This window comes from Kryptolebias marmoratus, linkage group LG24 (assembly GCF_001649575.2).
Source record: "Kryptolebias marmoratus isolate JLee-2015 linkage group LG24, ASM164957v2, whole genome shotgun sequence".
NCBI lineage: Eukaryota > Metazoa > Chordata > Actinopteri > Cyprinodontiformes > Rivulidae > Kryptolebias > Kryptolebias marmoratus.
The window spans coordinates 9,390,087-9,402,862 of record NC_051453.1 but is presented as its reverse complement, the minus strand read 5'-3'; positions in this window follow the sequence as shown (position 1 = coordinate 9,402,862).

Here is a 12,776-nt window from a genome sequence, read left to right as displayed (position 1 = left end):
CTAATGAGTGTGCTGAAATACATTGTGGTGGGTTTGACGCTGTGAGTCAGAGGGGCCTCTGTGTGCAGAAGGGCCAGGGAGGACAGGGTCTGTTGAAAGTCTTGTCATTGCCTCTGAGTGATTGCTTGTCAACGAAGCACTTCTGTTTCAGACACAGTCAAGACTCAGGTGGCTCCAGCTCACCCTCCCACCTCCCAACTGTCCGTCCAGGTCATTCATTCCTGTCCAAAGTCCAGGAACTTTTCTTTTCACTTCACTTTTCCATCCCTCAATTTTGCATTCATCCCCCACTTTTCAAGGAGCTTTTTTCTTTTAAATTTGCTAATTTCACCACTTAAACTTGCATGTTTTCTTAGTTTCTTTAAAACATGCCTGAATAAATTAAATTGTATGCCAAAGGCTTTCATTAGGTTTGCTGGTTACATTAAAAATACATCTTTTTTTAAAATAAAAACCTTCAGAATAGTCTACAGGAATGCACACAGGTTGAGAATCTTGAAGATTTATGGGCTTGCAAGAGATAAAATATGTTCACGTGATTTTCTTAAGCAAATATACAAATAAACAAGCATTAATATATATATATATTTTTAAATAAAATGTCACAAAATGTTATAAAAATCATGAATCAAAAGTACAATGTGCAACTTCAGACAACCACTGGAGTTTATGTTTAACCTTTAACTGTAGAGCAGTATGATTTCAATCAAAAATACAGAACATATCTTAAAACCTTGCAGTGATTTCTATTGAGGAAAAACCTAAAAAAGAAAAAAATAAATCACTTTGTCTTTTTTTTATATTATTCTGGTCTTTATTTTCATGATTTGTATTCATCAAATTCTGATTCTTCTCATTTATGTCTCACTTCGGATTGCAGTTACTTCTTAATACAACTAATAACAACCAAGTTACTCACAAGGCAATGTTCTAAAATGGAAATTGCATAATTACATTAAAAACTAAAAAGTTTCAAAATCCCAAAAGAAATAAAAATACATTTCAAATACATATCAATAAATCACAAATATTCATGAAGTTATGGTATAAAACTGATCAGCTGTAAGTCCTCCAATAAATGAGTTTTGAACATTATTTACGTTCACATTCAGAGCTGACTGATTTTTATGACATGTTTAAGATTACAATAATGACATCCTTCCAGATGTAAGCAGTATTGTTTTAACATGCTTTCACTTTTTGGAGCAGTTTCCACACATTACGTCTCACATGGTTTATTGACTCGGTCATCGAGTTTGTTAACCTTTCTGAAAAATTCTGTTAACATATCTTTTCTCATTAGGATGTAAAGGGAGGTGTGACTACATTATTTACATTTGTTATATTTACTCTGAATAAACTAAGACCATAAAGACTTATGATTTTAATACATTAGACTCTATTTTTCTAAACTTTTACAAAAGTCCTCATTTGGATACCATCATTGGGCAACACCACTTTCTTTATTTTATTTTATTAACTGTAATAAAAAAGGACTTTTGTTCAATTCTTGAAGTTTTTTTTTTCTTTTCTTTTTGCTTCCCAGTCAGAACAACAAACTTTTCTCAGCCTTAACCAACAGCTGTGAGTGTTGGAATATGAACAAATAGCATTTAGGCATATGCTTATTGACATGAGCAATCTTCAAAGGATATTTGATTCTTCAAAACTCAAATGTTTCCTGCATTTACTATGACGAGTTCAGATTTTGCAATTAATAATTAAATGAAAAACAAAGCAATCAGACACTGAATTGCAAATTATTATTTTTTTCTATGTTCTGTATTCAGAGAATAAAAATCATAACAAAAATGTTTTGTTTTTTTTCAGTTAATGTGAACTATGTGCCACTTGAAAATCAAAGATGCCTCATTTTTTTGCCTCACTGTGCTAGACTTAAATACTTAAGCACACACATGAAAGACAAAATACAAGAGCAGTGTTGGTCATTATGTGTGCTTGACAGCTTAAACATAACTATCATCAAACAGGCGAATGTGTTGCAGTTGTTCCAATTAGTACAAAAAAATGAAAGGGCCTAATAACCGCTGATGAATAATTCAAGTGCAATACTGGTGTCACGTTGATTTGTTCATACCAAGAGTAGTGATAAAAAACAGTCGCTTGATTATAAATGACCACTGAATAACTCATTTGTGTCATGACCTGAAGAGTGATGGTAAGAGCTCATCAAATTATATTCTGCAGGGCATAGCCTTCCAATTATTTTCAACAGGAGAGGCTGAAGTTTATTTACAAACTCACAAGAAAGGTATTTGAATATCAAACAAAGAAATCCCTGACTCCATGTTTCCAGGTAGCCGCAGTGTGTTTTGTTAAAGTACAAGCAGTCATTTGCAGTTGTGTGTACTCATGAGCTCATCCTACCGTGCGTGTCTTCATGTCATCTTTGGAAAAGTAAGAATGTGTTTGAGGTTGTTTACCTTGCTTTATGCTCATTGCATTTTCTTATTGAATTTAGCCTGCTGAGTTGGACACCGTTCAAAAAGGCAGTGTGCTGTGTTGCAGCTGGGAAGAAGCAATATTGAACCAAGCTAATGTGCATTACTATTAGCAAACCAATGCACTGTGGAAGTCTTCAACTTGATAACATCATCCTTTCTTTCAGTGTTTTACAAAAGCGGTGTGCATGCTCCAAGGTACCCAATCCAAGATGATCAGTCCTTAGAGATAGTCTCAGCCAGGCAGAACCTGACAGGAGACAAAAAAAAAGGTAACTTGTTGAATGACAAATGATGTAATTTCTAAAACTGCCTTTGACACCTTTAAAAATATGCTGATGAAGATTTTTATATCTTTCTCAAAGTTTGTATGTGCCTATCAGGGTTAAGATTGGTTTGGTTAAGATTTTTTTTCTAAGTGGAGTTCTGTGAAGAAGCTATCAGTAATTAGTACCTACTGCGGTAGACAGAAGTCTTGGCAAATTGAGTTTGTACAAACATGAATAAATTCTCACATAAAAGTCAGGCTAAAAAAATTGGCAGATCATCTTCTTTTTTATTTATTTATTCATTTATTTTTACTTACTTACTTTGTTTTGTAGCAGATTTCAGACATATATATCAACTCAAACTAAAATGAACTCTATGTTTGCTAATTTTAAACCTCTACACTTTGAGACAGTTTGTTTAGTTTGTCATTGTTTTTTTTTCTAGACAAATTTATGTGTGCCGAGGCTGCTGGTCTAATGAGCTGGGACTTGTCCTTCTTCCAGTCAAAACTGACAGCCAGCAGTATGATTCAAAAGTTTACTAATTTCCTGGCAGATCTGGAACAATAGTGGTTCCATTAGTTCCAGCTGATCAGGCAAAATGACGTAAGTAGCAGCCTTAGCACACATAACTTTGTGCAGTACTCTAGACATTCCTTGGTTAAAATTTAAAGCTGGAAAACATGAAAGAGCAAGAAGAAGGAAACACACTGACCAAGTAAATAAGACAACATTTTGGAAAAGAGAGAAAAAAACTTTAAGAAAATAAAACACAATTAGAAATAGAACAAGAAAAGCGAGCTACAGCAAAACCTTCCAGCATGAAAGACCCTAACCACTATATCTCCTCCCCAAGATAAGACTCCAGAAGCTTATCAGCCAATAAGCAATTTCAATTAAAAGTGTTTTTGCAAGACAAGTGGTTAAATACCTCAGAGGGAACCTGTCGCCACGGGAGAGGTGGCAGGCTGCCTCCACAACACACAGAAGAAGAACAGGGAGGAAGAAGAGCAGAGTGCTTCATGAATGGCTAGACTTGGCCCTGGTAGCGGCACGTGATGAGCGTTATTGCATTAGCTCCTCGCCAATCACATAATGAACTCTCTGTCAGACGAGACAAAAGTCCAGCCACACCCCTGCAGCACGGCAAAAAGCTAGAAGAATGTGATCGGTTGGATTAACAATGAGGAAGCCCCTGAAGGGAAGCAGAGAGAGGCCTTTTGCCAGAGAGAGATAGGAAGATTCAGGAGCTTAGTGTTGTCAAATGTTTTATTCAGCCATGACCGTGAGTGCTGCCAAACAGATTAGCCTGTTTACCAAAGGTTCTCATTTAAGAGATAAATCTTTAAATGTTGGATTTGGCAGGGGAAAATGAAGAGCATCTTTGTCACACAGAGACGACGAAGGGATGGGCTCATCTAACAACAAAAGAATTGAGAAGTAGAAATAAGAACTCTCATTAAGCCGTGAGTTGTTTGAAATAATGACAACTGTAAGCAGACGATGATCAATGCTTCAGTATTACTCACTCCCAAGGTGAGATGAGGATCGAGCTATCTTCACACCAAGCAGGTTAAACTACCGTTGGAGATGGTGTGATGGGGTGGGGGTGGGGGTGGGGGGTGAAAATTTGACGGAGTTCTTTGTTGTAGCTCAGTGGAATTCTTGCCACTCTCCTTCACTTCCCTCCCCATGCTTTTTTGTTCTTGTCTTTTACAGCGGGGGTTGATGAGACTCCCCTGGGTGTGTTCAGCTACAGAAGACCAAGCTCACGGGATAATCATCTTCAAGACACATCAACAGGACAGTTGTAATTTTAAACTACTGGGGGGAAAAGAAGCACAAATATAGTTCAGAAGGAAAAAGAAAATAACTGAAGTTGAAAAAAATGATGTACAGTCCAGACCTAGCTAGCAATTGTGCTTAGAATTACAGAAAACCTTTCTTGCACATAATGTTTGCTTTCTTCCTGACTGTTCCTGTGCTGAATGCACTCACAGTTTGGCTGTGAAAACCTTAGTTCTCAGTCAACTTAAAAAAAAAAAACATGCCAAGCATTCCACACCATTTCCAATTAATGATGCTGCTCTTGGCAGGAAAGTAGTAAATGACTACCAAGAGGGTTGTTTTATTTCCCAAGCTAAAGTATACACAGCTTTCATTTCTCACTCAAGAATTGAAAACTACCAGATCCTATGTGACCCACTTTCTTTCTAATGAGAGGTCATCACATGCTGGGTGTAAATATCAGGGGAAAACACTGTCATTTCTGATGTGCAATTCGTTAGTGCTTTATTTACCTTAAGGGACAGACCACACAGTCCTGGCAAATGGCAGGTGTATAAGTTAGGGATGAATACGGACAAACTACTGTAGGGCAGCTTTTAATGGAACCAATGGGACCACGAGCAACTGCTTTGCCCCTGCATGCCCCCTCTCATTAACACGACTATATAATAGAGCTGGGAATATATATATAACAGAGGCAACAATGACCTCATGGACAATGACTGACAGATTAATTGTAATGCCGGGAAGCTTGGGTCCAACTGACCATTAGATTTTGGAATATTCAACACTCAGCTGCCATTTCTGTACTGACACATGAGAGTTTGAGCACAATCTGTCAATATTCAAAACAATATCCACATTCTCTGAAAAACCCTATTTCCCACCTGGCTGTCTTGCTTAAATCAATACCAACTTAGGCTATCACAGCTGCAGAGTGGGTGTATCTCCAAAATGACTAACATATGTCAAGTAAAAGCAAATAAATATCGTGCTTAAATCCACAACAAACACTAAATATGGTCCAATAGCCCTTGAGAAAAAGGCATTAGGGCTACAGTTGTCAAATTGGCCCTCAGAGTGCTAACATTTGAGGTAGAGAAGCTTCAAGTATATTAAAATGTGCTAATTTTAAAAAATTAACATATTCAAGCCTGTGACCCAGTTTGGCTTGTTACAGAGCAGTACAGAGGGGGGCAGGGTAAAATATATCTGAACTCAAATGTATTACAATAATGGGATAATATAAATCATTGTGGGAGGGATTCAGTTTTAATTACTCTATCAACTGTTGAACTACCCCCTGCTTTGTTAACTCGCTATCTCATTAAAGCTCTATGTTTTAACAAAGGTAAGGTCCAAAGTTAAAAAAAGAAAATAAAGACGTTTTAAAAAATCAAGATCACACCATGAAACCACTCAAACTGGTCTCCCATCAGAGATGCATCTAAGACAAAGTGTGAACACCCTTCTTCTGAATCATGAAGCAACATACTGAAGTACACAAATGAAAAGTGTTTCATTCTTCCCAGACCATAAGTTAATAAAAAATCCACTCTGTTGGCACCAGACTGTCTGACACAAACTCAAATTGATTCATAATTGAGTTTGTATAGATTTTTATCCAGCTATGCTGGTTACATTAAGGCTTGACTAGTCTCATTTTGCAGTGGAGTGTAGAGCAAATGCAACCTATGCTCCACACACACTGTGCATCTTGCATTGCAATAGCTTGCTCAAATAATACCGGGCTTTGAAGGACAATTTTTCTTTTATTCAACTCATCAATGTGCAGCCAATGAAGGATGTATTTAGGGTCACCATTTTCTATTGAAACAAGTCTCTCCTCTGATTATTAGAATTCACATTTTGCAATTGAATGCTTAATCAGACTCAGAATACCATGTAGTTTTTAAATCAAATACATTCAAAAAGCTTCTCTTGAAAGCACTATTTGTGATTTTTGTTCAGTATAATCCAATCCAAGGATAAATAGGTTTTTAAGGTTTTGACTTCACTTATCAGAGGACCCATTTATTCCTGATCAACATAAATCTTTACCCAGTAACAAATATTGTTTTATTCTAAAATGTAAAATATGAAAGCAAGTAATTTTTTTCAAAATGCTGCTTTGCTTTATGCTTAAGCAAATATGAGCTTAAAAACATAAAAATACTGAATTTGTTGTTGTCTATTTAACACAAATTTGGTGTTTTGGTCCTGTAGCGATAGCTCTGTACAGAATAAAATTGTAAATATCAGTTCCTATGTTCACCACAAACAGATACGTTGCAATGGCTGGAATTGCTATATGCTTGTTTGCAAGCAACAATAAGACCTAAAACCATTCCACTCTTTTCTTTCAGTTAAGACCCTATTCCTGGGGAGTCTCTTTTCTTTTTGTGATGTAAAGTGAAGGCAAAAGGGCAGGCTATTTAGCCCTAAAGAACTGAGATTTTTTTCAGAGGCACATTTTTCAAAACCAAAGGTATTAGCTGTGCTTGAACAACAACAAAAAAAGGGTATTTCCTCTGTTCAAACTATTTTACTGTCTCAGCAACTATTGTAAAAATTGGCTTGATGCATTACATTTTATGTTATTGTCAATTTGCAGTAACAAACATTAAAACCTTAAAAAATACCATCATATATTTTGTTTATGTTTTTTAACAAGCCATGCCAAATGACCTGTGTCTGTTACGTAAAAAGGACTGGTAACAACTGGAGATATCTCAACTCCACATAGTGGAATTATTTTAATTCCACTATGTGGAATTATTTTACCAGCTACTTTTTGCAACTTTGAATTAAAGGACAAGTGGTAGGCACAGGTATATGGATAGGGCTAACACTACAAGAAATGGGATTTGGCCTTAGTCTTCTCATTATGTACAAGAAGTAAATGTAGACAAACCTAAACTTTCTTGACCTAAAAGAAAAACTTGTGAAATAGGTCATTCATTATTTTATCACAGATTTGTCAACAGATATACTGAAATCTTTGCACTTGCCTCTTTCTGCCATGTTCACTTTTGTCGGTGTCCCTCTTGAAGTGTGTGCTTTGTGATTAAAAAGCAGACAGCTCATTCATCAGACAGTGCTGTCCATTCAGTCCTCAGTGGGGCCTGTCATACGGGTCTATCCAGCTCTAAGCCATGTTCACTGTTCAGCCAGACAGCCCCTTCCTATTGTGATAAAAAAAAGAAAAAAGTTTAGGATTTATGGCCGATCTGCAACAGGCCTGAACATCTCCTCTGGGAGGTCATAAAATACTGAAGAAAACAGAGTGTGAGCAGTAACACACACATTTGTCTTTTATAGCTCCATGTACTGATAATGATGTTTGATTTTCCATTATGTTCAAATGAAAGGTGAAAGAAACTGAAGGCTGAAAATTTGATGTTCTAACCCAGCGCTGTAAATACCCATGTATCTAATGTAAACTTTTTCCAGTTTTTCACTAAGATAAGACACCCTAAAAACAGTCATGTTAAGACCTCAAGATACTCATTAAGTTCACCTAGCAAACAATATTATTATTTACTGTAATAAAAGGATGCACTGGATTTTAGAGGTGGGCATTGCTGCCGTTTTTCTTATGAGGAAAGACACCAAGGTGGCTCAAAGCAGCACTTTAGTAGTAAAAGACAATTCAGCTACCATCCCTTACCCATTCTTTGTATAATATGGCTTTGAAGGATCTTGTGCATATTTAAATAAGGGTGCACGTGGTGTGCATTGGCAGTGCTTCATTAAAAGACTAGAATATTCCCATTTCATTTGGTAGAATCCCCAGTGCTGTATTTATTGGTTGTCCCTGGCAATACTGTGGAACATTAATAAAGCACACCAGTATTATTCAGCTTGTGAGATAATGAGGCAGCACGTCCCCGAGTAGATGGTATATGGTGCATAAATTCTATTAATAAGCTATATATTGGTTTAAGATCAAGAGGCCTTGGATTTAAACTTGTCATAGGAGCAGAAGAACATTGGAGCACCTTGGTTCTGTAGAGACAAGAATTAATGGATTTTTTTCTCAATAAAAACATTTTGTCCAACTTTGCACTACTCAAAATACAAAAGATTAGACTGTAAAAAAAAGCATCATTTTACTTTTATCACTGATAAATACATTGTATCTGAATTCACTGAATTTGCATAATGTTAATGAAAAAAGTTATTTACATTTTAGCTTTATATACAAGTCAAAATGGTAAGTTGGGTTAAAAATAAAAATAATCCAATAAAACGTGATCCTTGAATGTTTTAAATCTAGAAATTAAAAGAGAAAAAGCTCTAGGAAAGAGTTGCATGAATTCCAAATTAATCTCCTTAAGAAGGTCGAAAAAAGAAAAACCATTAGGAAGACAGAGTGAGTAGACCACACCACGGCCTGCAAGCTGGATGTGAACATTAACACTAGCAGACCTCCTATGAAATCCTAGAGAGAAGCTTAAAGGTACACATTCATATAAATTTTAGCTTTTCCCCAAAATTCCTATTTTTTATTGTTTATTTATGAATAGGAACAGAAATATCCATAAGTCGTTTGTTTTTGATTTTTTGTTTTGTGGCATCCATGGAAAATTTTGTTTTTGTTTGTTTTACTTTAAAACTTACATAGTTATAAAACCTATTGGGAATAATTATTCTACAACCAAACCTCCTGTTAAGGATACATAGCAAGTGATAATATCTATTAATGTCAGTGTTCCTAAGCAAATGTGCACTGTGCAAACTATGAAGCAGTTTCATACACAAAGATTTTAAATTATTTACATTCAAAGCGGGGCTGTGGTAGATCAGTGGTCAGTGCTGCAGTCTTGTAATCCTAAGGCTGTAGGTTTGCGCCCAGGTTGCGCCAAGAAGGGCATCCGGCGTAGAACAATTGACAAATCTTTCATGCGAGTTTGCTTGCTGTGGCGACCCCTGCAGAAAGAAGCAGCCAAAAGCACAACAATTATATTCATTCAAAATATGATTTTAAAAGAGCCTGTCAAACCAAGAAAAAGCATTTTTGGACCAAGTATCACAGAGAAATGACTAAAATAAACCTTTAAAATAACTAAATTTGGCTGAACAGATCCACCAGATGACAAGTTTTCATTGGATAAGCTTGGCATTATGAAAAGATTAAAGGCATCACAATAAGAGGTAGAGTTTCATTCTTATTGATGAATGCATGAAAAATGTTTCCAGAATAGCAGTTGATCATGTCCTATGTACTTCAGACAAACTTGTACTTTTGTCATGTTCAGCTAAGACTTTCTGCACACTGCAGTGATGTAAAAAGCATAAAAATAAAAAAAGTCTGAATTGAAAGAGAAACAATAATTCAAATATGTAGTGCACATTGAATATTTGTCAGCAAAAGTTGATGCAATTTCATAAACTTCTATACTAATTTCTTTAAATGGATAACACAGTAACTTGACTCTAAACTGACATGACCACAGTTTTTGGCAGCAGAAGAAAGAACAGCCTGGGATATGTAAAAATAGAAAATGCAGGCTTTACAGTTTCCAAAGAAAGATATGATCCGGGAACACATGACTCTAACAGATATCTTAAGTTAAGAGACCATTACAGAAAGAAATCTATCCAGATCCCTCCAAGGAAGTGAATAGTGTGATCCAAATCATAATCAAAGCTTAAAAGGGGAGTTACACAGGAATAATTTCAGGATTATTAAACCTTAATGATAAGCACTCGGCTAAATATGAAAGAGAAATGGGAGATGAAGCTTAATATGGAAATTAAGAAAGATCCATCACACATCCACCAAGTCACGGAGATGGAGGGAACTCTCCCCTGATAAACTTCATTACACTGAAGAAGATGAAAAGTAAGAAGTTGAACCAACATCATAAATGTTGAAGAGAGGGTGGATCATTTGATGTAAATGACTAACATATTTGAGAAATGTCAGAATATTACCATGTTTAGGAAAACTGTTATTTTCTGACAAGTCTAGACTGTTTATTTTCTTAGTAATTTTAGTATTTCAGAAAATGTATTAGACAATATGTATAAAGGTCAATATGCATTGTACCTTGCAATTTTTGTCACTTAAATGTAGTGGCTAAAATGGATACCTGGTCCTTTTAATTCTTTTTTTCTGTTTTGGGTATAGTGTGTACAGTAAAAGCAGCTTTTCTTAGAACAGTGGAATGATATTCAGTTGAAGTGGAGAAATTGTGGCTTTTTAGAAAAAAAAAATGGCTAGAGTTTGTGCTCTCCAAACTGTGGCACCTAAATGTGGAGCCACTCTTCACAAAGCTTTCAAACACAACCTTTCGGGGGACTAGGACACATGTTAACAGTCTTGCTAAAAATGGATGTAGACACTCCTTGGAGACCATTGTATTTGCAGCAAACACTCTGAGATTAGTACTGCTGGTAAAATTAACTTAATCACCTTGTCATTAAAGGTTCAACAAAGTGCTTCTTTCTGCAAATTAGTGTTAAGTCTGCATGTTCCAAAAATGTGTTTATTAAATGCTATGAATTGTTTAAGCTTTCTACCCAAACTATCTGTTTTTCAGTCCTTTGTTTGCATGCTCATGTAATCGTTTCACTGTACATGGAAATATAACAAAACTAATATGACAAGTTTCTTTTAATTTACCTTGATGGCAATTTTATCCAATAATGTTATGATTAAAAAATCTGTCTTAAACTTAAGCATTTTGGGGTTTTTTTTGTATTTGACTACTGTATAGATGAGCACAGAGAAAATGAGAGAAGCAAACCTGCCTTTATGTTCTTACAGTAGGATAGTAAGAAACATGCAAAGAAAATCAGCTTCACAAAGGATCAATTTGAAATATTTCGAAGCTACATTTAAAATTTATTTATTGCTCTGCTTGTCTTCAAACCAGCAGGTTTTTTGTTCTTGTGAATGAAAAGACATCTTGCATATGTGTGTTCCAAGAGATGGCATTATTATCATGGCCTTGATTGCTTAGTTTTTGTGTTATGTGTCACGTTGTGTTTTTACATTTTACACTGTAAAGGTTTTATATTAAAAAAAAAACTTAATTCCTTGAAGAAATAATGCTTATTTCTCACTGCATATCATGGCAGTTTTAAACTAAGATCATCTTATGTTGAGAAATTAAGGAGTTGTAGTCATTTTGGCCAATCTTAGAAAATAATGATAATTTTGTGTTGGCTAAGTTTGACTTAACTATGGTGACCATTTTAGACTGGGTCAAATCTAAAAGGTTAATCAGTTACGAATGTAATGAAACATTTTTAGATTTCCTTGACTGGTTCGTGAGATATTTTGCCAGCAGACAAACAGAACAGACTCCAACTTAATGCCAACGTTTTAAGCAAGGAAGTCATGCAATGTGTAGTGCACCGAGTATGTGTTATGAATAACTAAATTTGAGCTAAATTTAACTAATTTATAGCCACTTTTGTGCTTGATCAGTTTCATTAGCTGTGGCTTCCATATTAAATAAGGCTGACTCCAAAAAGATAATCACTTGTAGATGTACATCCAGTGATTATTTGAGAATTTCATCTGATTCCATTCATTGTTTCATGAGATTTTTGCTAATATGGCAGACAAATAAACACACAGAGACAGACAAAAACACTATTGCACACCTTTCACTGGTGTGTCATAATAAAGCCCCTGAGCAGGCATTGAAGGTAGTCACAGAGCTGATGTATGAACTAGGAAACATGTGCAAAACTGTGTTTTAACCAACAATACTGTTGTCATTCAGCTGATTCTGTGATACTGACTTGTTGTGTGTAAAAACACAGTGACACAGCACCAAGCCTCTGTTTGACATGTGTGAATTACAGAACAGCATCACTGGCAAGCTTTTTTTCCTGCGTTGATAAGACACAATTTACGTGTGGAAAAATACAAATGCTAAGGGTTATGCAAGTGTTATTATTTATTGAATGAAAATAGAAGACATTGATGTATAAATGATGCAGTTCTCAAACACTATTTTCTCTTGCAGATATTGTAACTCACTGTTGTATTACTTTAATAAATAAAGATGTGTGGAATCTCACAAGACATCATTCATGACATCTTCATAAAGATGAAACTAGATGACACTCATATGAATAATTTCACGACAATGCATTCAATGCATTTTGAGTATTTATTAGGACGACGACTCTACAGTGCTCAATCATCAAGAGATAACTCAAGGAGAATCAACGCTTTCTGTTTTCTTGTTGCCGAAAAGCGTGTCTGCAATGACAGTTGCATGGAATACAAAAC